Raw genomic sequence first — 23799 nt, forward strand, 5'->3', positions numbered from 1 at the left:
ACTTTCTTTTTTACTATTGTGTTATTGACTGTACGCTTGTTTATTCCATGTGTAACTCTGTGTTGTTGTTTGTGTTGCACTGCTTTGCTTTATCTTGGCCAGGTCTCAGTTGTAAATGAGAACTTGTTCTCAACTAGCTTACCTGGTTAAATAAAGGTGAAATAAATAAAATAAGTGCTCACTGTTGACCCTAGTGGCCAGTTTAATGCATTTCCCCCACGTCCTCAAGACATGGATAAAGGCAAGCTGATCCTAGATCAATTGCCAAGTTATTTTCTAATGGTTAAGGTTAGGGAGATCCTGAAACTGATCCTAGACCTGTGGTTATAAGGAAAACGTCTACTTAATCGGTCCCCAGAATACAGCCATCTTTCTCACCAGCCCTGTCACATGAGATGTGTTAGCTGGTAGGCAATGAGTAGGCAGGAAGTATTATATTTTTTTCACTGTTATTTTACCAGGTAAGTTGACTGAGAACACGTTCTCATTTACAGCAACGACCTGGGGGAGGAATGAGCCAATTGTAAACTGGGGATGATTAGGTGACCGTGATGGTTTGAGGGCCAGATGGGAATTTAGCCTGGACACCAGGGTTAACACCCCTACTCTTACAATAAGTGCCATGGGATCCTTAGTGACCACAGAGAGTCAGGACACCCATTAAATGTCCCATCCGAAAGACAGCCCCCTCCACAGGGCAGTGTCAGGAGGTTAGAAACCTACTGGCCCTCCAATACCACTTCCAGCAGCATCTGGTCTCCATCAAGGGACTGACCAGGACCAAACCTGCTTAGCTTCAGAGGTAAGCCAGCAGCGGGATGCAGAGTGGTATGCTGCTGGCTGTAGGCAGCAATTAGGCAGGAAGGTAGGCAGGAACTAGGCAGCAAGCAGAGAGCATGCCCAAAACATGTCAAACTAGGCTAGTTATAGAACCCACTGCTCTGCTAAAGGAGATTAAACCTGTTTGGGATAGGGGTCAGTATTTTCACGGCCGGATGAAAAACGTACCCAAATTAAACTGGTTACTACTCTTGCCCAGAAACTAGAATATGCATCGTATTAGCAGATTTGGATAGAAAACACTCTGAAGTTTCTAAAACTGTTTGAATGGTGTCTGTGAGTATAACAGAACTCATATGGCAGGCAAAAACCTGAGAAAAATCCAAGCAGGAAGTGGAAAGTCTGAGAATTGTAGTTCTTCTTTTGAATCTCTATAGAAACTACAGTGTCTGTGGGGTGACGTTGCACTTCCTAAGGCTTCCATTGGCTGTCAACAGCCTTCAGAAAGTTCTTTCAGCATTCTCCTGTCACTGGGCAGAGAATAGGAGCTCAGTCACTGAGTGGACTGCCTGAGGACAAAGGGATTGGATATGCGCGGTCACGCGAGCACGCCGTTCCTTCTTTTTCTTCTTGTATGAATATGCTATTGTCCGGTTGGAATATTATCACATTTTTACGTTAAAAATACCATAAAGATTGATTTTAAACAGCATTTGACATGCTTCTAAGAAAGGTAATGGAACATTTAGACTTTTCGTCTCTGGTACTGCGCTCGCGCGTTATGCCTTTGGATAGTGCTCTGTACGCACGAACAAAACTGAGGTATTTGTACATAAATATGGATTATTTCGAACAAAAACAACATTTCTTGTGGAAGTAGCAGTCCTGGGAGTGCATTCTGACGAAGATCAGCAAAGGTAAGAGAATAATTATAATACTAATTCCGAGTTTAGGTGACCCCGAACTTGGCGGGTGTCTGTATAGCTTGCTGTGATGGCGAGCTATGTTCTCAGAATATTGAAAAATGTGCTTTCTCCGTAAAGCTATTTTAAAATCTGACAGCGGTTTCATAAAGGAGTACTGTATCTATAATTCATCAAATAATTGTTATGTATTTTGTCAACATTTATGAGTATTTTTGTAAATTCACCGGAAGTTTTTGGTGGGAATACATTTTCTGAACATCACGCGCCAATGTAAAATGCTGTTTTTGGATATAAATATGAACTTTATCGAACAAAACATACATGTATTGTGTAACATGATGTCCTAGGAGTGTCATCTGATGAAGATCGTCAAAGGTTAGTGCTTCATTTAGCTGTGTTTTGGGTTTTTGTGACATATATCCTTGCTTGGAAAATGGCTGTGTGGTTATTTTTGTCTATGTACTCTCCTAATATAATCAAATGTTTTGCTTTCGCTGTAAAGCCTTTTTGAAATCGGACAATGTGGTTGGATTAAGGAGTAGTGTATCTTTCAAATGGTGTAAAATAGTTGTATGTTTGACAAATTTAAATTATTCGATTTTTGAGGTTTTGTATTTTGCGCCGTGCTGTTCCATTGGATGTTGGCTAGGTGTTCCGCATGTGAAACTAGGAAGTTATAGAACCCACTGCTCTGCTAAAGTAGATTAACATGTCCGTCTTTGCTGAAGGTCACTTTGTCCCAGTTATTCAACACAGTTTCAAGATTTTACATTTCCAGCTACAATCTTTGTTTTTCTCAGGATTGTCCCTGATTACCTTTATCTTTCCTGGAAAGAGTTCAGACGAGACCCCTTCTCCTCCTCTGTTTTGGCTCTGCTCTCTCTCTCTCTCGCTCTCTCTCTCGCTCTCTCTCTCGCTCTCTCGCTCGCTCTCTCTCTTTACAAAGCTCTCTGTTTAAAGGGAAAGGGAGGATACCTAGTCAGTTGTCCAACTGAATGTGTTCAACTGAAATGTGTCTTCCGCATTTAACCCAATCCCTGTTTAGTATGTCTTACGTCGCCATGGCAACCACCATATCTATCACAAACAATCACCCTGTTGCAGAACAACAGGAAATGTGGAAACTTTGAGTGTATCTGAGATCTAAAAAGGATTCTGAAGTTTCCTTTATGAAAAATAAATCAAAATATTGTCTGTATGTCTTTCTCATCTCTGTTGTACCTGTTCCTCAGACCACACCACTAACAGCTGTTGGGACAGTACTAGGATATCTGTACCTGTCCCTAAAGGTTGTTGGGACAGTATGAGGATATCTGTACCTGTCCCTAACAGCTGTTGGGACAGTACTAGGATATCTGTACCTGTCCCTAACAGCTGTTGGGACAGTACTAGGATATCTGTACCTGTCCCTAACAGCTGTTGGGACAGTACTAGGATATCTATACCTGTCCCTAACAGCTGTTGGGACAGTACTAGGATATCTGTACCTGTCCCAGCTGTTGGGACAGTATGAGGATATCTGTACATGTCCCTAACAGCTGTTGGGACAGTACTAGGATATCTTTACCTGTCCCTAACAGCTGTTGGGACAGTACTAGGATATCTTTACCTATCCCTAACAGCTGTTTGGACAGTATAAGGATATCTGTACCTGTCGCTAACAGCTGTTGGGACAGTACTATGATATATTTGGCAGCAGTGTGTTCACTGCCTCTTCCCCTCTGTCCTTCTTTTTTACCCTGACAGACATTCTCAGCTGATTTTATTTAAGTGCTCAATACTCCAAACTGAGTCCAAGCCTAAAGAATGATCAAGCTACCCTTTGTTGTTTGGCAAGAAGGGCGAGACAGACAGACAGACAGACAGACAGACAGACAGACAGACAGACAGACAGACAGACAGACAGAGCACATGTTTTTCTAACTTGTATTAAAAGCTGGGCTGGGTTGTTAGGGGGCTGGGCGGGGTTGTTAGGGAGCAGAGCTGGGCTGGACCGAGCTGGCCTGGGTTGTTAGGGGGCTGGCCTGGCCTGGGCTGGGTTGTTAGGGGGCTGGGCTGGTTTGTTAGGGGGCTGGGCTGGATTGTTAGGGGGCTGGGCTGGTTTGTTAGGGGGCTGGGCTGGGTTGTTAGGGGACTAGGTTGGGTTGATAAGGGGCCGGGCTGGGTTAGGGGGCTGGGCTGGGTTGTTAGGGGGCCGGGCTGGGTTAGGGGGCCAGGCTGGGTTGTTAGGGGGCCGGGCTGGGTTAGGGGGCCGGGCTGGGTTGTTAGGGGACTGGGCTGGGTTGTTAGGGGACTGGGCTGGGTTGTTAGGGGACTGGGCTGGGTTGTTAAGGGACTGGGCTGGGCTGTTAGGGGACTGGGCTGGGTTGTTAGGGGACTGGGCTGGGTTGTTAGGGGACTGGGCTGGGTTGTTAGGGGACTGGGCTGGGTTGTTAGGGGACTGGGCTGGGCTGTTAGGGGACTGGGCTGGGTTGTTAAGGGACTGGGCTGGGTTGTTAGGGGACTGGGCTGGGTTGTTAGGGGACTGGGCTGGGTTGTTATGGGACTGGGCTGGGTTGTTAGGGGACTGGGCTGGGTTGTTAGGGGACTGGGCTGGGTTGTTAGGGGACTGGGCTGGGTTGTTAGGGGACTGGGCTGGGTTGTTAGGGGACTGGGCTGGGCTGTTAGGGGACTGGGCTGGGCTGTTAGGGGACTGGGCTGGGTTGTTAGGGGACTGGGCTGGGCTGTTAGGGGACTGGGCTGGGTTGTTAGGGGACTGGGCTGGGTTGTTAGGGGACTGGGCTGGGTTGTTAGGGGACTGGGCTGGGCTGTTAGGGGACTGGGCTGGGCTGGGCTGTTAGGGGACTGGGCTGGGTTGTTAGGGGACTGGGCTGGCCTATGTTGTTAGGGGGCTGAGATGGGTTATTAGGGGGCTGGGCTGTGTTTTAAGGGGCTGGGTGGTTAAGGGGCTGTGTAGTTAAGGGACACTTTGTTCCACTTGTTGACTTTACTGTTGGTAGATAGATGGGTAAGTCACTCAGTCTGTTTGTATGTGTGTGTCTCTGTGTGTGTGTGTAGTCTTTCATCTTAAATAAATGCATAGCTTGCATGTTTACAGACATAGAGGTAGGAAAGAAAGAGGGAGGGAGGGAGCGAGAGAGAGAGAGCATTGATGTCGGGTAGACGCTGGAATATTTTTACAAGGTGGTGAAAGAGGAGTGTCATAACTAAACCCAGGAGAAGAGAGAGACGGGGGGGTGACAGAACGAGAGAGTAGACATGGACACAAACACCTACCTGGAGGAGACAGCATTCCCTCCCCGATATGCCCCAGTAGGCACAACTAAGACAACATACAGTGAGGGAAAAAAGTATTTGATCTCCTGATGATTTTGTACGTTTGCCCACTGACAAAGAAATGATCAGTCTATAATTTTAATGGTAGGTTTATTTGAACAGTAAGACACAGAATGACAACAAAAAAATCCAGAAAAACACATGTCAAAAATGTTATAAAATTATTTGCATTTTAATGAGGGAAATAAGTATTTGACCCCTCTGCAAAACATGACTTAGTACTTGGTAGCAAAACCCTTGTTGGCAATCACAGAGGTCAGACGTTTCTTGTAGTTGGCCACCAGGTTTGCACATATCTCAGGAGGGATTTTGTCCCACTCCTCTTTGCAGATCTTCTCCAAGTCATTAAGGTTTCGAGGCTGATGTTTGGCAACTCGAACCTTCAGCTCCCTCCACAGATTTTCTATGGGATTAAGGTCTGGAGACTGGCTAGGCCACTCCAGGACCTTAATGTGCTTCTTCTTGAGCCACTCCTTTGTTGCCTTGGCCGTGTGTTTTGGGTTATTGTCATGCTGGAATACCCATCCACGACCCATTTTCAATGTCCTGGCTGAGGGAAGGAGGTTCTCACCCAAGATTTGACAGTACATGGCCCCGTCAAATGATGTGGTGAAGTTGTCCTGTCCCCTTAGCAGAAAACCCCCCAAAGCATAATGTTTCCACCTCTATGTTTGACGGTGGGGATGCTGTTCTTGGGGTCATAGGCAGCATTCCTCCTCCTCCAAACACGGCGAGTTGAGTTGATGCCAAAGAGCTCTATTTTGGTCTCATCTGACCACAACACTTTCACCCAGTTGTCCTCTGAATCATTCAGATGTTCATTGGCAAACTTCAGACGGGCATGTATATGTGCTTTCTTGAGCAGGGGGACCTTGCGGGCGCTGCATGATTTCAGTCCTTCACGGCGTAGTGTGTTACCAATTGTTTTCTTGGTGACTATGGTCCCAGCTGCCTTGAGATCATTGAGAGGATCCTCCCTTGTAGTTCTGGGTTGATTCCTCACTGTTCTCATGATCATTGCAACTCCACAAGGTGAGATCTTGCATGAAGCCCCAGGCCGAGGGAGATTGACAGTTCTTTTGTGTTTCTTTCATTTGCGAATAATCGCATCAAATGTTGTCACCTTCTCACCAAGCTGCTTGGCGATGGTCTTGTAGCCCATTCCAGCCTTGTGTAGGTCTACAATCTTGTCCCTGACATCCTTGGAGAGCTCTTTGGTCTTGGCCATGGTGGAGAGTTTGGAATCTGATTGATTGGTTGCTTCTGTGGACAGGTGTCTTTTATACAGGTAACAAATTGAGATTAGGAGCACACCTTTAAGAGTGTGCTCCTAATCTCAGCTCGTTAACTGTATAAAAGACACCTGGGAGCCAGAAATCTTTCTGATAGAGAGGGGGTCAAATACTTATTTCCCTCATTAAAAAGCAAATCAATTTATAACATTTTTGACATGCGTTTTTCTGGATTTTTTGTTATTATTCTGTCTCTCACTGTTCAAATAAACTGATAGACTGATCATTTCTTTGTCAGTGGGTAAATGTACAAAATCAGCAGGGGTTCAAATACTTTTTTCCCTCACTGTAACCAACAAAAACGGGTCACAACTCCTGGAGCTCTGTCGCACGCTGGGTCTGTACACAGTCAATGGTAGGCTTCAAGGGGACTGTAATGGTAGGCTTCAAGGGGACTGTAATGGTAGGCTTCAAGGGGATTGTAATGGTAGGCTTCAAGGGGACTGTAATGGTAGGCTTCAAGGGGACTGTAATGGTAGGCTTCAAGGGGACTGTAATGGTAGGCTTCAAGGGGACACTAATGGTAGGCTTCAAGGTGACTCTAATGGTAGGCTTCAAGGGGACACTAATGGTAGGCTTCAAGGGGACTGTAATGGTAGGCTTCAAGGGGACTGTAATGGTAGTCTTCAAGGGGACTGTAATGGTAGGCTTCAAGGGGACTCTATTGGTACTGTATGTACACCTATAGCTCTTTTTTTAACCTTCATTTAACTACAGTAATACTGTATATTACTTTATCACTGACCTCAACCCAGAGTCTCTCAGAGCGTTCACAGTCAGCTCACTACCACTGCTATTAGATCACAGCTAAATCACAGTCTACCTGAACAGAGCAATACTCAATCATGAGGCATCGAAGCCCAACATACTGTTCGCTCCTGGAAGGAAAGTAGTATAGCAACCTACCAAACAACAATTAGGCAACAACAAATGAAATACCGTTTAGACAACTTCCTGGAGAAAACGTTTCACTGAGATAGCGAAGGAGTAAACTTGGCAGTAGAAAGCCTACAGTATATTTGACCTTTCAACTTCCCTATCAAATCTAAACATGTCAAGCAGACGTCAGAAACCAGCTCAATGTAATTTAATAATCGATAGAATCGAACCACTTCTGGGAAAATTGGAAAACACTAAACAAACAACAACACGAAGAGTTATGAGAGAGAGAGAAAGAGAGAGAGAGAGAGAGAGAGAGAGAGAGAGAGAAAGAGAGAGAGAAAGAGAGAGAGAGAGAGAGAGAGAGAGAGAGAGAGAACAACAATTTCTTTTTCCAGCCGTCTAATTTAACAACATGTGGGTTTTGTGTGACAATTTGGGCGCATCACAATATATTCCACTGGGTCGTTATTGACCGAGCACCTGCAAGGAAATTGATGCAGCCACCAATCAGAGCAGTTGCTGGCAGCTTCCTGCACTTTGTGACATATGACACTCCCCCTCCACCTCCCCTGGAGTTTATAACGGCAGGAGGGAGAACACAATCATTCTAGAGTGTTCTTTCCTTCCTCACAGCTCCAGACCTCTCTTCACCTTAACACCTAGACAGACTTACACCTGTTGCTGTTCTGTTCTTATCTTCCTCTGTGACTGAGATCTGTCTGTCACCACTCTGTTGGTTTTTTTAATCCTCCTTCATCCATCCATCCGTCTATCCATTCATCCATCCGTCTATCCGGGCTGTTTAGCCCACAACAAGGACTCGTGACAGAAAGAACCAGTGACAGAAAGAGAGATAGAGAGATAGAAAGAAAGACTGTGAGAGACTGCCCAGGTTTATGTGAATACCCTGAACAGACTGAACTGACAGACAGACTGACAGACCTGCAACACTATTTGGGACAACACGTTATCTGTTATTCATTTAGGTATGTATACGTTTATGATATTTATTATACTTCCCCTAGATGCTGCTGCTGTAGACTACAGTGTGTTTTATCTTATTGCTGAAATGTCAATGTGGTTCATCTGACTGACAGTAAGATGCTGTACGGACAGAGAAACGTGTGTGTTGTATGTTTTCTGAGTTTGTGTGTGTTGTGTAGGTTGACTTCATTTGTGTTGTCACAGATGTGTGTGGGTTGTGTGCATGTGTAATCTACCTGTGTGCTTGTGATTCCATTTGCATTGTTAAAAAGGTGTGTGTGTGTGGGTGCATTGAGTTCACGTGTGTGTATGTAAGTGTGTGTGTGTGTGTACTCCTTCCGTGTGTTGTTAGAGCTGCGTGTCTTGGCAGTAGACTGCAAGGGGTTATGTAACAGCGAATACATACCTCCCCAGAATAGCTTAAAGAGAATTGCATGCCTCGGTTTACCCAGCACAGCCCAATTTAAACCCACAGGTGCCAATTACAACTGAACTAGGTTAACTTGGTTCGTAATACAATGTCTCTGTTGTATGTAAATGCTGGGGAAATAACTGTACTTTTCCATCGAGATAAAAGTGAAAGACGATAGTATCTTGTTTTGAGCATCTTTGTTTTTCTCTGTTATCAATTGAATGTAGATACTAAGAAATATGTTTTTATTTGAAACAGGTGGATACTTATCTTTTGATTATCTCAATGTGTATCTCTCTCTCTCTCTTTCTACTTTCTCAAAGGGTTTGTTGGCATGGGACACGTGTTTAGGGAAAAAACACTAAACACAAGGGAAATAAACAAGGGAAACTTTACTAAACATTACACTGATAAAATGTGTTATATTATGTCTACGTACAGTGTTGTAACAATGTCAAATAGTTGACGTGTGAAGATAAATAAACAGATAAATATAGGTTGTAATGTTGGTTGTGCTCCTCTGGTTGTCCCTTTCTCAAGGCAACAGGCCACAAATCTAGTGTGATTACACACTGCAGTACTTTGCCTAACAGATATGGGAGTTTGATGTTTGATTTGTTTGTACATAGTCAAGGATTTTCTTAATTTGGGATCAGGCACAGTGGTCAGCTATTCTGCCACTGTGTACTCTCTGTTAAGAGAGTAAATAAACATAAATATATGTTGTATTTATAATGGTGTTTGTTCTTCACTGGTTGCCCTTTTCTTGTGGCAACAGGTCACAAATCTTGCTGTGATTTCACACTGTGGTATTTCCCCCAATAGATATGGGAGTTTATCCAAATTGGGTTTGTTTTCAAATTCTTTGTGTATCTGTGTAATCTGAGGGAAATAGAGTTGAAGTGGGAAGTTTACATACACCTTAGCCAAATACATTTAAACTCAGTTTTTCACAATTCCTGACATTTAATCACAGTGAAAATTCCCTGTCTTAGGTCAGTTAGGATCACCACTTTATTTTAAGAATGTGAAATGTCAGAATAATAGTAGAGAGAATGAATTATTTAAGCTTTTATTTCTTTTGTCACATTCCCAGTGGTTCAGAAGTTTACATACACTCAATTAGTATTTGGTAGCATTGTCTATACATTTTTTAACTTGGGTCAAACGTTTCGGGTAGCCTTCCACAAGTTTCCCAAAATAAGTGTAACTGAGTCAGGTTTGTAGGCCTCCTTGCTCGCACACACTTTTTCAGTTCTGCCCACAAATTTTCTATAGGATTGAGGTCAGGGCTTTGTGATGGCCACTCCAATACCTTTGTTGTCCTTAAGCCATTTTGCCACAACTTTGGAAGCATGCTTGGGGTCATTGTCCATTTGGAAGACCCATTTGTGACCAAGCTTTAACTTCCTGACTGATGTCTTGAGATTTTGCTTCAATATATCCATATAATTTCCCTTCCTTTTGTGAAGAGCACCAGTCCCTCCTGCAGCAAAGCACCCCCACAACATGATGCTGCCACCCTTGTTCTTCACGGTTCTTCAGCTTGCAAGCGTCCCCCTTTTTCCTCCAATCATTTCGATGGTCATTATGCCCAAACAGTTCTATTTTTGTTTCATCAGAGCAGAGGACATTTCTCCAAAAAGTACGATCTTTGTCCCCATCTGCAGTTGCAAACCATAGCCTGGCTTTTTTATGGCGGTTTTGGAGCAGTGGCTTCTTCCTTGCTGAGCGGCCTTTCAGGTTATGTTGATATAGGACTCGTTTTACTGTGGATATAGATACTTTTGTACCTGTTTCCTCCAGCATCTTCACAAGGTCCTTTGCTGTTGTTCTGGGATTTATTTGCACTTTTCGCACCAAAGTATGTTCATCTCTAGGAGACAGAACGCGTCTCCTTCCTGAGCAGTATGACGTCTGCATGGTCCAATGGTGTTTATACTTGCGTACTGTTGTTTGTACAGATGAATGTGGTACCTTCAGGAGTTTGGAAATTTATCTCAAGGATGAACCAGACTTGTGGAGGTCTACAATTCTTTTCTGAGGTCTTGGCTGATTTCTTTAGATTTTCCCATGACGGCAAGCAAAGATGCACTGAGTTTGAAGGTAGGCCATTGAAATACATCCACAGGTACACCTCCAATTTACTCAAATGATGTCAATTAGCCTTACCTTACAGGGAAACCCAACTCCCAACGTTCTCCCAACATGTTGTTTTGATTTGAAACACCAACAGATTGGACATGATCAAAGCATAACAATCCGTACCACCTCCAACAGATACCGTATTAAATAGACGGATGTAAACATATTGGAAAATGGTCTAAAGTAATTCCCTGTAAAGGGAATAGGGTGTCAAGTCGGACTCCTCCCACAGGGCTGGAAATGATTTCACTGTTTCATGTTGAGTGACATGTAATGGACCCGATCACTTTCAATCTGCTGTACAACGTGCATTGTGTTTGTAACATCGTTACGTTCATTGTGAACGCCAAAAACAAGAGTCGGTTGGTCCGACACTACATAGACAATAAATATATTGAACTGAGTTGATGTTGAACTGAGCAGAGCCACCTGTGTTTGTGTTCTCTGTGTGACAGTATGGTGTAAAACAGACAGTATGGTGTAGGACAGACAATATGGTGTATAACAGACAGTATGGTGTAGGACAGACAATATGGTGTAGGACGAGAGTCTGCTACATGATATCTAGACAGTATGGTGTAGGACAGACAGTATGGTAGAGGACAGACAGTATGGTGTTGTAGGACAGACAGTAGGTGTATAACAGACAGTATGGTGTCAGGACAGACAGTATGGTGTAGGTAGACAGAGCTGTACATGATATCTAGGACAGTATGTGGTAGGACAGACAGTATGGTGTAGGACAGACAGTATGGTGTGGAGGAGACAAGTATGGTGTAGGACAGACAGTATGGTGTAGGACAGACGTATGGTGTAGGACAGAGCTGTACATGATATCTAGACAGTATTGTGTAGAACAGACAGTATGGGTAGGACAGACAGTATGGTGTAGGACAGACAGTTGGTGTAGGACAAACAGTATGGTGTAGAACAGACAGTATGGTGCAGGACAGACAGTATGGTGTAGGACAGACAGTATGGTGTAGGACAGACAGAATGGTGTAGGACAGACAGTATGGTGTAGGACAGACAGTATGGTGTAGGACAGACAGTATGGTGTTTGTACAAAACAGACAGTATGGTGTAGGACAGACAGTATAGTGTAGGACAGACAGTATGGTGTAGGACAGGACAGTATGGGTAGGACAGACAGTATGGTGTAGGACAGACAGTATGGTGTAGGGCACAGAGCATGTACATGATATCTAGACAGTATGGTGTAGGATAGACAGTATGGTGTAGGACAGACAGTATGGTGTAGGACAGACGTATTGTGTAGGACAGAACAGTATGGTGTAGAACAGGACAGTATGGTTGTAGGGCAGAGCTGTACATGATAATCTAGACAGTATGGTGTAGGATAGACAGTACGGTGTATAGGACAGACAGTATGGTGTAGGACAGACAGTATGGTGTAGGACAGACAGTATGGTGTAGAACAGACAGTACGGTGTAGGACAAACAGTATGGTGTAGGACAGATAGTATGGTGTAGGACAGACAGTATGGTGTAGAACAGACAGTATGGTGTAGGACAGACAGTATGGTGTAGGACAGACAGTATGGTGTAAAACAAACAGTATGGTGTAGGACAGACAGTATGGTGCAGGACAGACAGTATGGTGTAAAACAGACAGTATGGTGTAAAACAGACAGTATGGTGTAGGACAGACAGTATGGTGTAGGACAGACAGTATGGTGTAAAACAGACAGTATGGTGTAGGACAGACAGTATGGTGTAGGACAGACAGTATGGTGTAGGGACAGACAGTATGGTGCTAGGACAGACAGTATGGTGTAAAACAGACAGTATGGTGTAGGACAGACAGTATGGTGTAGGACTGACAGTATGGTGTAGGACAGACAGTATGGTGTAGGACAGACAGTATGGTGTAGGACAGACAGTATGGTGTAGGACAGACCTGAACCGTGATATCTCGACTCAGATCTTCACATGATTGCGTGGTATGAAGATGGCACGCGCACACACACACTAACGCACAAACACACAAAAGTCAGGGAGGACGCTGCCGTAGGAAAACTACTGAGAGACATTCCTAAAGAGTGAGAGGAGAGGTGTTGGTATAGCTGTTCAACCAGACTAATTATACCTTATGACAACACAGACAGAATCATGTTTCAATGCATTACAGAAGTCTACAAATAATACTGTCTATATAGTTAGTTTATCTGAACCTTGTGTAAACTTAGAGGAAAATAATAAAGGAAAATCTATTTAAAAAGATATGTTAAAAGATATATATATGGAGGGTTGGAAATGATGCAGACAATTACATTAATGGAAGCCCCAATCTATTTGCCCTATTAAAGCTGATCCCCACCTCCCCCCAACTTATACACTGAGTTGACAAAACATTATGAACACCTTTGACATTTTATTTAACCTTTATTTATCTAGTAAGGTAAGTTAAGAACAAATTCTTATTTTCAATGACGGCCTACCCCAGCCAAACCCTAACGCAGACAAAGCTGGGCCAATTGTGCGCCACCCTATGGGACTCCCAATCACGGCTGGTTGTGATACAGCCTGGAATCGAACCAGGGTCTGTAGTGACTCCTCTAGCACTAAGATGCAGTGCCTCGGGAGCCCAGGTGAATCCAAGTGAAAGTTATGATCCCTTTTTGATGTCACTTGTTAAATCCACTTCAATCAGTGTAGATGAAGGGGAGGAGACATATTAAAGAATGATTTTTAAGCCTTGAGACAATTGAGACATGGATTGTATATGTCATTCAGAGGGTTAATGGGCAAGACAACATATTTAAGTGCCTTTGAACAGGATATGGTAAATGGTGCCAGACACACCGGTTTGTGTCAAGAACTGCAATGCTGCTGGGTTTTCACACTCAACAATTTCCTGTGTGTTTCAAGAATGATCCACCACCCAAAGGACATCCTTTGGCGTATAGAGGTATAGGGGTATAGAGGTATAGGGGTATAGAGGTATAGGGTTATAGAGGTATAGATGTATAGAGGTATAGAGATATATGGGTATAGAGGTATAGGGGTATAGAGGTATAGAGGTATAGGGGTATAAAGGTATAGGGGTATAGAGGTATAGAGGTATATGGGTATAGAGGTATAGGGGTATAGAGGTATAGAGGTATAGAGGTATAAAGGTATAGGGGTATAAAGGTATAGAGGTATAGGGGTATAAAGGTATAGGGGTATAGAGGTATAGGGGTATAGAGGTATAGGGGTATAAAGGTATAGGGGTATAGAGGTATAGAGGTATATGGGTATAGAGGTATAGAGGTTCCTCCTGCAGGCAGAGGAGGGTCGTTAGTGATTGGAGCCACCTGGGCTCAGGGTATTTAAACTGCTTCACTAACCTCTCTCTCTCTCTCTCTCTCTCTCTCTCTCTCTCTCTCTCTCTCTCTCTCTCTCTCTCTCTCCCTACATTATGACATTTCCACACCTCATTCCTTTTTCTTTGTTTAAAGTTAATAGTTTTTGGTTTATAATAAAGAACCTTTTTGATTGGCCTATACCTGTTGTTCGTGTCCCCTCATTTTTGCCACAGGCTATGAGCCGGCCTGTGACAATGGGGATAGAGGTATAGGAGTATAGAGGTATAGTGGTACAGAGGTATATGGGGATAGAGGTATAGGAGTATAGAGGTATAGTGGTACAGAGGTATATGGGGATAGAGGTATAGGGGGATAGAGGTATAGGAGTATAGAGGTATAGGGGTATAAAGGTATAGGGGTATAAATGTACAGGGGTATAGGGGTATATGGGGATAGAGGTATAGGGGGATAGAGGTATAGGAGTATAGAGGTATAGGGGTATAAAGGTATAGGGGTATAAATGTACAGGGGTACAGGGGTATATGGGGATAGAGGTATAGGGGGATAGAGGTATAGGAGTATAGAGGTATAGGGGTATAAAGGTATAGGGGTATAAATGTACAGGGGTACAGGGGTATATGGGGATAGAGGTATAGGGGGATAGAGGTATAGGAGTATAGAGGTATAGGGGTATAAAGGTATAGGGGTATAAAGGTACAGGGGTACAGGGGTACAGGGGTATAGGGGTATGGGGTATAGAGGTATAGGGGCCCCAGGAGTGGTGTGTGTAGTGATAGAAGTATAGAGGTATACTCTGTGTGTGTGTGTGTGTGTGTACCCTCCCCCTCTCCTTATCTTATCCAGCTGATAGCTCAGAACCAATGAACACACACCTGCCTTCACATTCATCATAATGACATATTATCAGCAGTCCTAGTTAATGACTCAGCTAATGATCTGGAGGTCATTGTGATGACTGTACCTCCCTCCCTCCATCTCCCTCCCTTCCCTCCTCCTTTACCTCCCTCCCTCCATCAAATCAAATCAAATCAAATGTATTTATATAGCCCTTCGTACATCAGCTGATATCTCAAAGTGCTGTACAGAAACCCAGCCTAAAACCACAAACAGCAAGCAATGCATGTGAAAGAAGCACGGTGGCTAGGAAAAACTCCCTAGGAAAAACTCCCTAGAAAGGCCAAAACCTAGGAAGAAACCTAGAGAGGAACCAGGCTATGAGGGGTGGCCAGTCCTCTTCTGGCTGTGCCGGGTGGATATTATAACAGAACATGGTCAAGATGTTAAAATGTTCATAAATGACCAGCATGGTCAAATAATAATAATCATAGTAGTTGTCGAGGGTCCAACAGGCACGTCCGGTGAACAGGTCAGGGTTCCATAGCCGCAGGCAGAACAGCTGAAACTGGAGCAGCAGCACGGCCAGGTGGACTGGGGACAGCAAGGAGTCATCATGCCAGGTAGTCCTGAGGCATGGTCCTAGGGCTCAAGTCCTCCGAGAGAAAGAAAGAAAGAAAGAAAGAAAGAAAGAAAGAAAAAGAGAAAGAGAGAATTAGAGAGAGCATATTTAAATTCAAACAGGACACCGAATAAGACAAGAGAAATACTCCAGATGTAACAGACTGACCCTAGCCCCCCAACACATAAACTACTGCAGCATAAATACTGGAGCCTGAGACAGGAGGGATCAGAAGACACTGTGGCCCCATCCGATGATACCCCCGGACAGGACCAAACAGGCAGGATATAACCCCACCCACTTTGCCAAAGCACAGCCCCCACACCACTAGAGGGATGTCTCCAACCACCAACTTACTGTCCTAAGACAAGCCCGAGTATAGCCCACATCATACAGATTGTGGTATGTAGTTTGACTCCAAGACTCACTACTCAAGTGGTTGTTGTACTGTATCTCAACAGCTAGCTAGCTAATGTGTTTTAGGGTGAACAAAACTAGATTAAACTCCCTGTGTGTACTTTAGCTGTGTATTGAGAACAAAACTAGATTAAACTCCCTGTGTGTACTTTAGGTGTGTATTGAGAACAAAGCTAGATTAAACTCCCTGTGTGTACTTTAGGTGTGCATTGAGTATGCAGTGTGAAGAGACACTTGACTTTATTCAACAGAGAGAGAGAGTCAGGGGGGGAGGGGGGCAGAGAAAGAGAAAGAGAGAGGGGGAGAAAGGGAGGGAGTGAAAAGGAGAGCGAGAGAGAAAAGGGGAAGAGTATTATCCACCCCTCATCTCTCCTACAGTCCCAGTATTATCCACCCCTCATCTCTCCTACAGTCCCAGTATTATCCACCCCTCATCTCTCCTACAGTCCCAGTATTATCCACCCCTCATCTCTCCTACAGTCCCAGTATTATCCACCCCTCATCTCTCCTACAGTCCCAGTATTGTCCACCCCTCATCTCTCCTACAGTCCCAGTATTATCCACCCCTCATCTCTCCTACAGTCCCAGTATTATCCACCCCTCATCTCTCCTACAGTCCCAGTATTATCCACCCCTCATCTCTCCTACAGTCCCAGTATTATCCACCCCTCATCTCTCCTACAGTCCCAGTATTATCCACCCCTCATCTCTCCTACAGTCCCAGTATTATCCACCCCTCATCTCTCCTACAGTCCCAGTATTATCCAACTCTAAAGCTACAATACAATATTAATATCCCACAAACAAAAGGTGGGAAAAGGCTGCCTAAATATGATCCCCAATCAGAGACAACGATAGGCAGCTGCCTCTGATGGGGAACCATACCACGCCAACATAGAAATACAAAAAACTAGAGTACCCACCCTAGTCACACCCTGACCTAACTAAAATAGAGAATAAAAAGGCTCTCTAAGGTCAGGGCGTGACAATAACCTACAACATGACACCACCTACAACATGACACCACCTACATCAGGACATAACCTACAACATGACACCACCTACAACATGACACAACCTACAACATGATACAACCTACAACATGACACAACCTACAACAGGACATAACCTACATAGGGGGCCAGCAGGCCAAATTCAGCCCACGGGTGATTTTATTTTGCACTCCAAGTAATTTTAGTTTTTAGTTTTTTTGTTGTTGCACATAAACAAGTATAAAATCGCCAGGTTATCAGCTCAAAGTGATTGTAATGTAGGACATCTGTTCCCAAGTGTTCCCACACATACTGCAAATAGAGAGACACGTCATCGTATCTCAATGTAATCAAGGTTTGAAATTATTATGTTTTTGTCAAGTATTATATCTGTTTGGGGTTGTTGCGGTCAGTTTGCAGTGGACACTTTTTTTATAATTATGGTCCCGTGGCTGAATGTAATTGGGGACCACTGACCTACATAGCCAATGCAACTTCTTCATTGTCCATCAACCAGGCTGTCATGTCATTGACAAGCCATGCCAGTAGTAACAATAGCAGACAGAGACGATGGTAAAGTTATCTCAACGTTTAGCCGAAGAAGTGGCTAAGCTAGCTTTAACCGAGCAAAACCGTTTCAGCCTGTCAATTGCTAATGTAGGGGTTGTGACTGTATTCATTCTCACCTGGGCAGCGTCGTACCCATAGGTTTCTATGGTGAGTGCAAGAGCACAGTGAAAACCCACCCTCACCTATAGAGGGTGCTGTTGTGACAACTATAGACCATTGCAAAAGTGTTTTTAACCAGATATTTCGATATATAAAAATGATGTATATATTCCTTCCTTTTTTTAACGTTTTTAAATGTTGTTGGATGAGGGTGGTCGTCCTTTGTTACACAGTCCGCCCAACCTGTTCTTTGACCAATGTAACTCTTCTCTTGGACAGCCACAATACATTCCTATCTATACATACAGTAGACTACATGTCTACGCTCACCTGACAAAAGATGGGGTAGGTTCCTCTCCTCCTTCCCTTCCACAACACGTATAGACCTCTACACACCTGACAATACATCTCTATGTATACACACAGTCTCTATAGACCTCTATGTATACACAGTCTCTATAGACCTCTATACACCTCTATGTATACACACAGTCTCTATAGACCTCTATGTATACACACAGTCTCTATAGACCTCTATGTATACACACAGTCTCTATAGACCTCTATACACCTCTATGTATACACACAGTCTCTATAGACCTCTATGTATACACAGTCTCTATAGACCTCTATACACCTATATGTATACACACAGTCTCTATAGACCCCTATACACCTATATGTATACACACAGTCTGTATAGACCCCTATACACCTATATGTATACACACAGTCTCTATAGACCCCTATACACCTCTATGTATACACACAGTCTCTATAGACCCCTATACACCTATATGTATACACACAGTCTGTATAGACCTATATGTATACACACAGTCTGTATAGACCTCTACACACACAGTACACACTGTTCTTCCCTTCGTCTCTCTTAGACAACACCAATACCAGTCTAACACCGACAGGCCTCTATACACACCAATACACTTCTACCTTAACCTGAACACCACAACAGGCCTCTATATACCAATATACTTCTACCTTAACACCACAACAGGCCTCTATATACCAATATACTTCTACCTTAACCTGAACACCACAACAGGCCTCTATATACCAATATACTTCTACCTTAACCTGAACACCACAACAGGCCTCTATATACACCAATACACTTCTACCTTAACCTGAACACCACAACAGGCCTCTATATACACCAATACACTTCTACCTTAACCTGAACACCACAACAGGCCTCTATACACCAATACACTTCTACCTTAACCTGAACCCCACAACAGGCCTCTATACACCAATATACTTCCACCTGCCTCCAGTTAAATCCTCCATGATCAACCACTCACTATAAAACACTATGTACATGGCAACAAGTCTTTGCTCACTTCCCGAGGTTTCGGTCCGTAAACCTTGAGGGCCTCGTCCCTGAAGAAGAGGGGGCAGGCGAACATTTGTCAACGATGCTCAGCTCCGCCGGGTGAGACCCCGCCCACCTCTCCCCCACTCCCTCCTTCACGCCCCCCCCCACTCCCTCCTTCACACCCCCCCTCCATGACCAGTCAGAGCCTGACTTCAGAGTAAATAGCTTTTTTATTTTCGTTCTTCCTAAATCCTTTTTTTCTTTATCTCCACTTCTTATCCTCCTTGTCCCATCATCATGTGATCATTGACTGGCTACCCCTGTTGTTGAGTTCCTTGTTTATTTATTAGTTGTTTGTTTATGTGTAATTCAGCTTGACAGTATGCACGTGGTGAATGTTCCTCAGCGATCAATTATGTTGTCATGTGGTTCTGTTAAGATGTCAGTTCTATTTGTGCAACCCCCCCTCTGCTTACCCTCCCTCAGCCCCATCCCAAACCCCCCTCTGCTTACCCTCCCTCAGCCACATGCTTACCCTCCCTCAACCCCATCCCAACCCCCCCTCTGCTTACCCTACCTCAGCCCCATCCCAACCCCCCCTCTGCTTACCCTCCCTCAACGCCATCCCAACCCCCCCTCTGCTTACCCTCCCTCAACCCCATCCCAACCCCCCCTCTGCTTACCCTCCCTCAGCCCCATCCCAACCCCCCCTCAGCTTACCCTCCCTCAGCCCCATCCCAACCCCCCCTCTGCTTACCCTCCCTCAACCCCATCCCAACCCCCCCTCTGCCTACCCTCCCTCAGCTCCATCCCAACCCCCCCTCTGCTTACCCTCCCTCAGCCCCATCCCAACCCCCCCTCTGCTTACCCTCCCTCAGCCCCGTCCCAACCCCCCCTCTGCTTACCCTCCCTCAACCCCGTCCCAACCCCCCCTCTGCTTACCCTCCCTCAGCTCCGTCCCAACCCCCCCCTCTGCTTACCCTCCCTCAGCCCCATCCCAACCCCCCCTCTGCTTACCCTCCCTCAGCCCCATCCCAACCCCCCCTCTGCTTACCCTCCCTCAGCCCCATCCCAACCCCCCCTCTGCTTATCCTCCCTCAGCTCCATCCCAACCCCCCCTCTGCTTATCCTCCCTCAGCCCCATCCCAAACCCCCCCCTCTGCTTATCCTCCCTCAGCCCCATCCCAACCCCCCCTCTGCTTACCCTCCCTCAACCCCATCCCAACCCCCCCTCTGCTTACCCCCTCTACACAGACCGGTGCTGCAGAACCAATCAGAGCTGCAGTAGACCTACATGCAAATAGACTATTGTCATGTATGGATGTGTTCCATTTGCTTTGAACTGGATTGTGTTTACAGCTGTGGTCCTGAGTACATCCACTTATTACGAGATCAAAGAGAGAGCTGCATGTGTGCACATTTTGTTCATATCCTTTACTAGTTGGTGAGTTATTAGCCCAGTTATACATCATTTGTAGTCAGCAATAGGGGAGTGATTACTTCCTACAAACCAGGTACATTTCTAGACTCTTTGAAAATCCAGTCAGGTAAAAAGATTTTTGTCTTAAAGGGGCAGTGTTGTATTTTGGGACACACTTGCATAAGCTTGCATCAAACACAACAGCATTTTCAGTCACCAGCTTACCTGAAGGAGAAGTATATAAACAGGTTAATGTCAAGCCCTGCATGTTTTTTTCAAAAGTCTCATGGAATGTAGGCCTATATTAAACACCACACATTGGCTGCTACTGTAGGCTGAATGATAGAACAGCTGTTTCCATGTTAAAATGTTATGAGAAGCATTTTCTCTGTTGTTTTTGATGGTAGGTCACTCTGGTAGGCCTACATTATGATCAAATAGCCATAGTAGCCTACTTGTCCACTGTTAACTGTAACTTAAAGGGTAAACAGCCTCAGTGTTCACATTAAACACACACTGGAAGTTGCACAGAATTTTCACAATGTTCAAGTTTGAGCTCAGCAGACCTGAAGTCTGCTCAGTGCCGTAAAAAGTTTAATTAAGGAAACATTGGTGATGGTGTCATGCATCTGACTGTTGTATATTCAGTGTGTCAATGATTGATTGTATCTGTCTCTATGGCTATGAAACTAGAATGCTATTTGGCCCTAAACATTGAGTACACAATGGCAGAATTCCTGACTACTGTGACTGACCCAAACTTAAAGAAAGCTTTGACTATGTAAAGACACAGAGCATAGCCTTGCTATTGAGAAAGGTCGCCGTAGGCAGACCTGGCTCTCAAGAGAAGACAGGCTATGTGCACACTGCCCACAAAATGAGGTGGAAACTGAGCTGCACTTCCTAACCTCCTGCCCAATGTACGACCATATTAGAGACACGTTTCCCTCAGATTCCACAGATCCACAAAGAATTTAAAGACAAACCCAATTATGATAAACACCCATATCTATTGGATGAAATACCACAGTACCATCACAGCAGCAAGATGTGTGACCTTTTGCCACAAGAAAAGGGCAACCAGTGATGAACAAACACCACTGTAAATACATCCCATATTTAGGTTTATTTTGTTTCCCTTTTGTATCTTAATATGACATTTGAAATGTCTTTATTCTTTTGGAACTTTTGGAAGTGTAATGTTTACTTTTAATGTTATTGTTTATTTCACTTTGTTTATTATTTACTTCACTTGCTTTGGCAATGTTAACATATGTTTCCCATGCCAATAAAGCCCTTCAGTTGAACTGAATTGAATTGAGAGAGAACGAGAGAGAGGAGCAGAGAGGGGTGGGGAGGACAGAGGAGATAGTAGTGGAGAGGTAGAGATAAGGGGAGGAAAGGGAGGTTCAACAGAGATAGGGCTGACAGACTAACATGCAGTCAACTGAATATCTTTTCATTACAGACTTCTCATGAAAGGTCATGTTGATGTTCATTTCTCATCCACCCCCACCCCCCCTCTCAATTCAATTCAAAGGGGCTTTATTGGCATGGGAAACATATGTTAACATTGCCAAAGCAAGTGAAATAAACAAACAGTTAACATTAAACAGTTTCAAAAGATTCAGTCCGGACCTGTACAGGCCGTTGGTCAATACACTGTAAATTAACTATAAAATAGTCTATAAATCAATACAAGTAGCTCACAGACTAATTCAACTACTTACACTTACTTACACAACCAGTCAGATGGCTCCACTAGGGCCCTCTCAACCAGCCGGCTCCACTAGGGCCCTCTCAGCCAGCCGGCTCCACTAGGGCCCTCTCAGCCAGCTGGCTCCACTAGGGCCCTCTCAGCCAGCTGGTGTGTGTAGGAGAGTGTGAGCTGTGTGTACAAAAAGTAGAAGTACAAATGTCAAGGGAAATGAACTAAAGTGATAAATCTAGTCCTAGGTTTTATTTACTGTGGTGTTTGTTCTCCACTGGTTACCCTGTTCTCATCACAACAGGTCACACAGATAGGGGAGCTTGTCAATATTATATTTGTTTTCAAATTGTTTTTGTGCCCTTGTAATCTGATGGAAATATGAGAAATACATTTGCAACACACACACAGTAAAACTCTGTCCCTCATGTGGTGTGTAGACCGGAATCAATTTGTGTTCAATGGGGCTCATCATAAAACACTGTATAAAACACAATTTGTCCTTCCAATTTGTTCAGTTCAAAGCAATACACATCAATAGTGATGAAAACCTTGTTTCATTTATATTTGTTCAAGATAAACATGATTTATTCCACCAATGTCTTGATTATGATCAATTTTTCATTACAAAATTGACATAAAACAAAATGAATAGCGCTTTACTGATGAATGTGATCTAACAGAGATAATTAGCAAATATTAACCATGTATGCTGTCTATATTGCTTGTAATTGATATAAGTCAACATCTAACATTTAAGTATTAATCATTTTTACGTACATTGTTGTGGCTGTATTGTTTTAAAAACCCAATAATTTTGTGTGTTCATCAGACCTGTGAACATTGGGTGAATAACAGAAATATGAACACAGGACTATGGAACAGAGAAACTGCGGATATCCTGTGGTGAGGTCTTGTGGAGAAATGTCACGACCTTTCTCAATGCTCATTATCTCTACACTGTTTCTAAAAAGAACCACAACCATTTGTCTTGCTCGTCTCTCACAGCTTAGCTCAGTCTACTAAATAACAGGATATGTTACAGTAAATAACAGGATATGGAGAAACAGCATTTGGCTGTGAGTCCAGAACCATGAGTCAGTCATGTAGACAAAGGGGAAGTGTTCTAGCAGGGGGAGCAGGTCTCATCAGTACATCATGTGACTTTAGTTAAATACATAGATACACTGGATAAACATTATAACAGACTAATTAAATACATAGATACACTGGATAAACATTATAACAGACTAATTAAATACATAGATACACTGGATAAACATTATAACAGACTAGTTAAATACATAGATACACTGGATAAACATTATAACAGACTTTAATTAAATACATAGATACACTGGATAAACATTATAACATACTAATTAAATACATAGATACAATGGATAAACATTAATACAGACTTTAATTAAATACATAGATACACTGGATAAACATTATAACAGACTTTAATTAAATACATAGATACACTGGATAAACGTTATAACAGACTTTAATTAAATACATAGATACACTGGATAAACATTATTACAGACTAATTAAATACATAGATACACTGGATACACATTATAACAGACTAATTAAATACATAGATACACTGGATAAACATTATTACAGACTTTAATTAAATACATAGATACACTGGATAAACATTATAACAGACTTTAATTAAATACATAGATACACTGGAT

This window comes from Salmo trutta, unplaced genomic scaffold, assembly GCF_901001165.1.
Source record: "Salmo trutta unplaced genomic scaffold, fSalTru1.1, whole genome shotgun sequence".
Lineage (NCBI taxonomy): Eukaryota > Metazoa > Chordata > Actinopteri > Salmoniformes > Salmonidae > Salmo > Salmo trutta.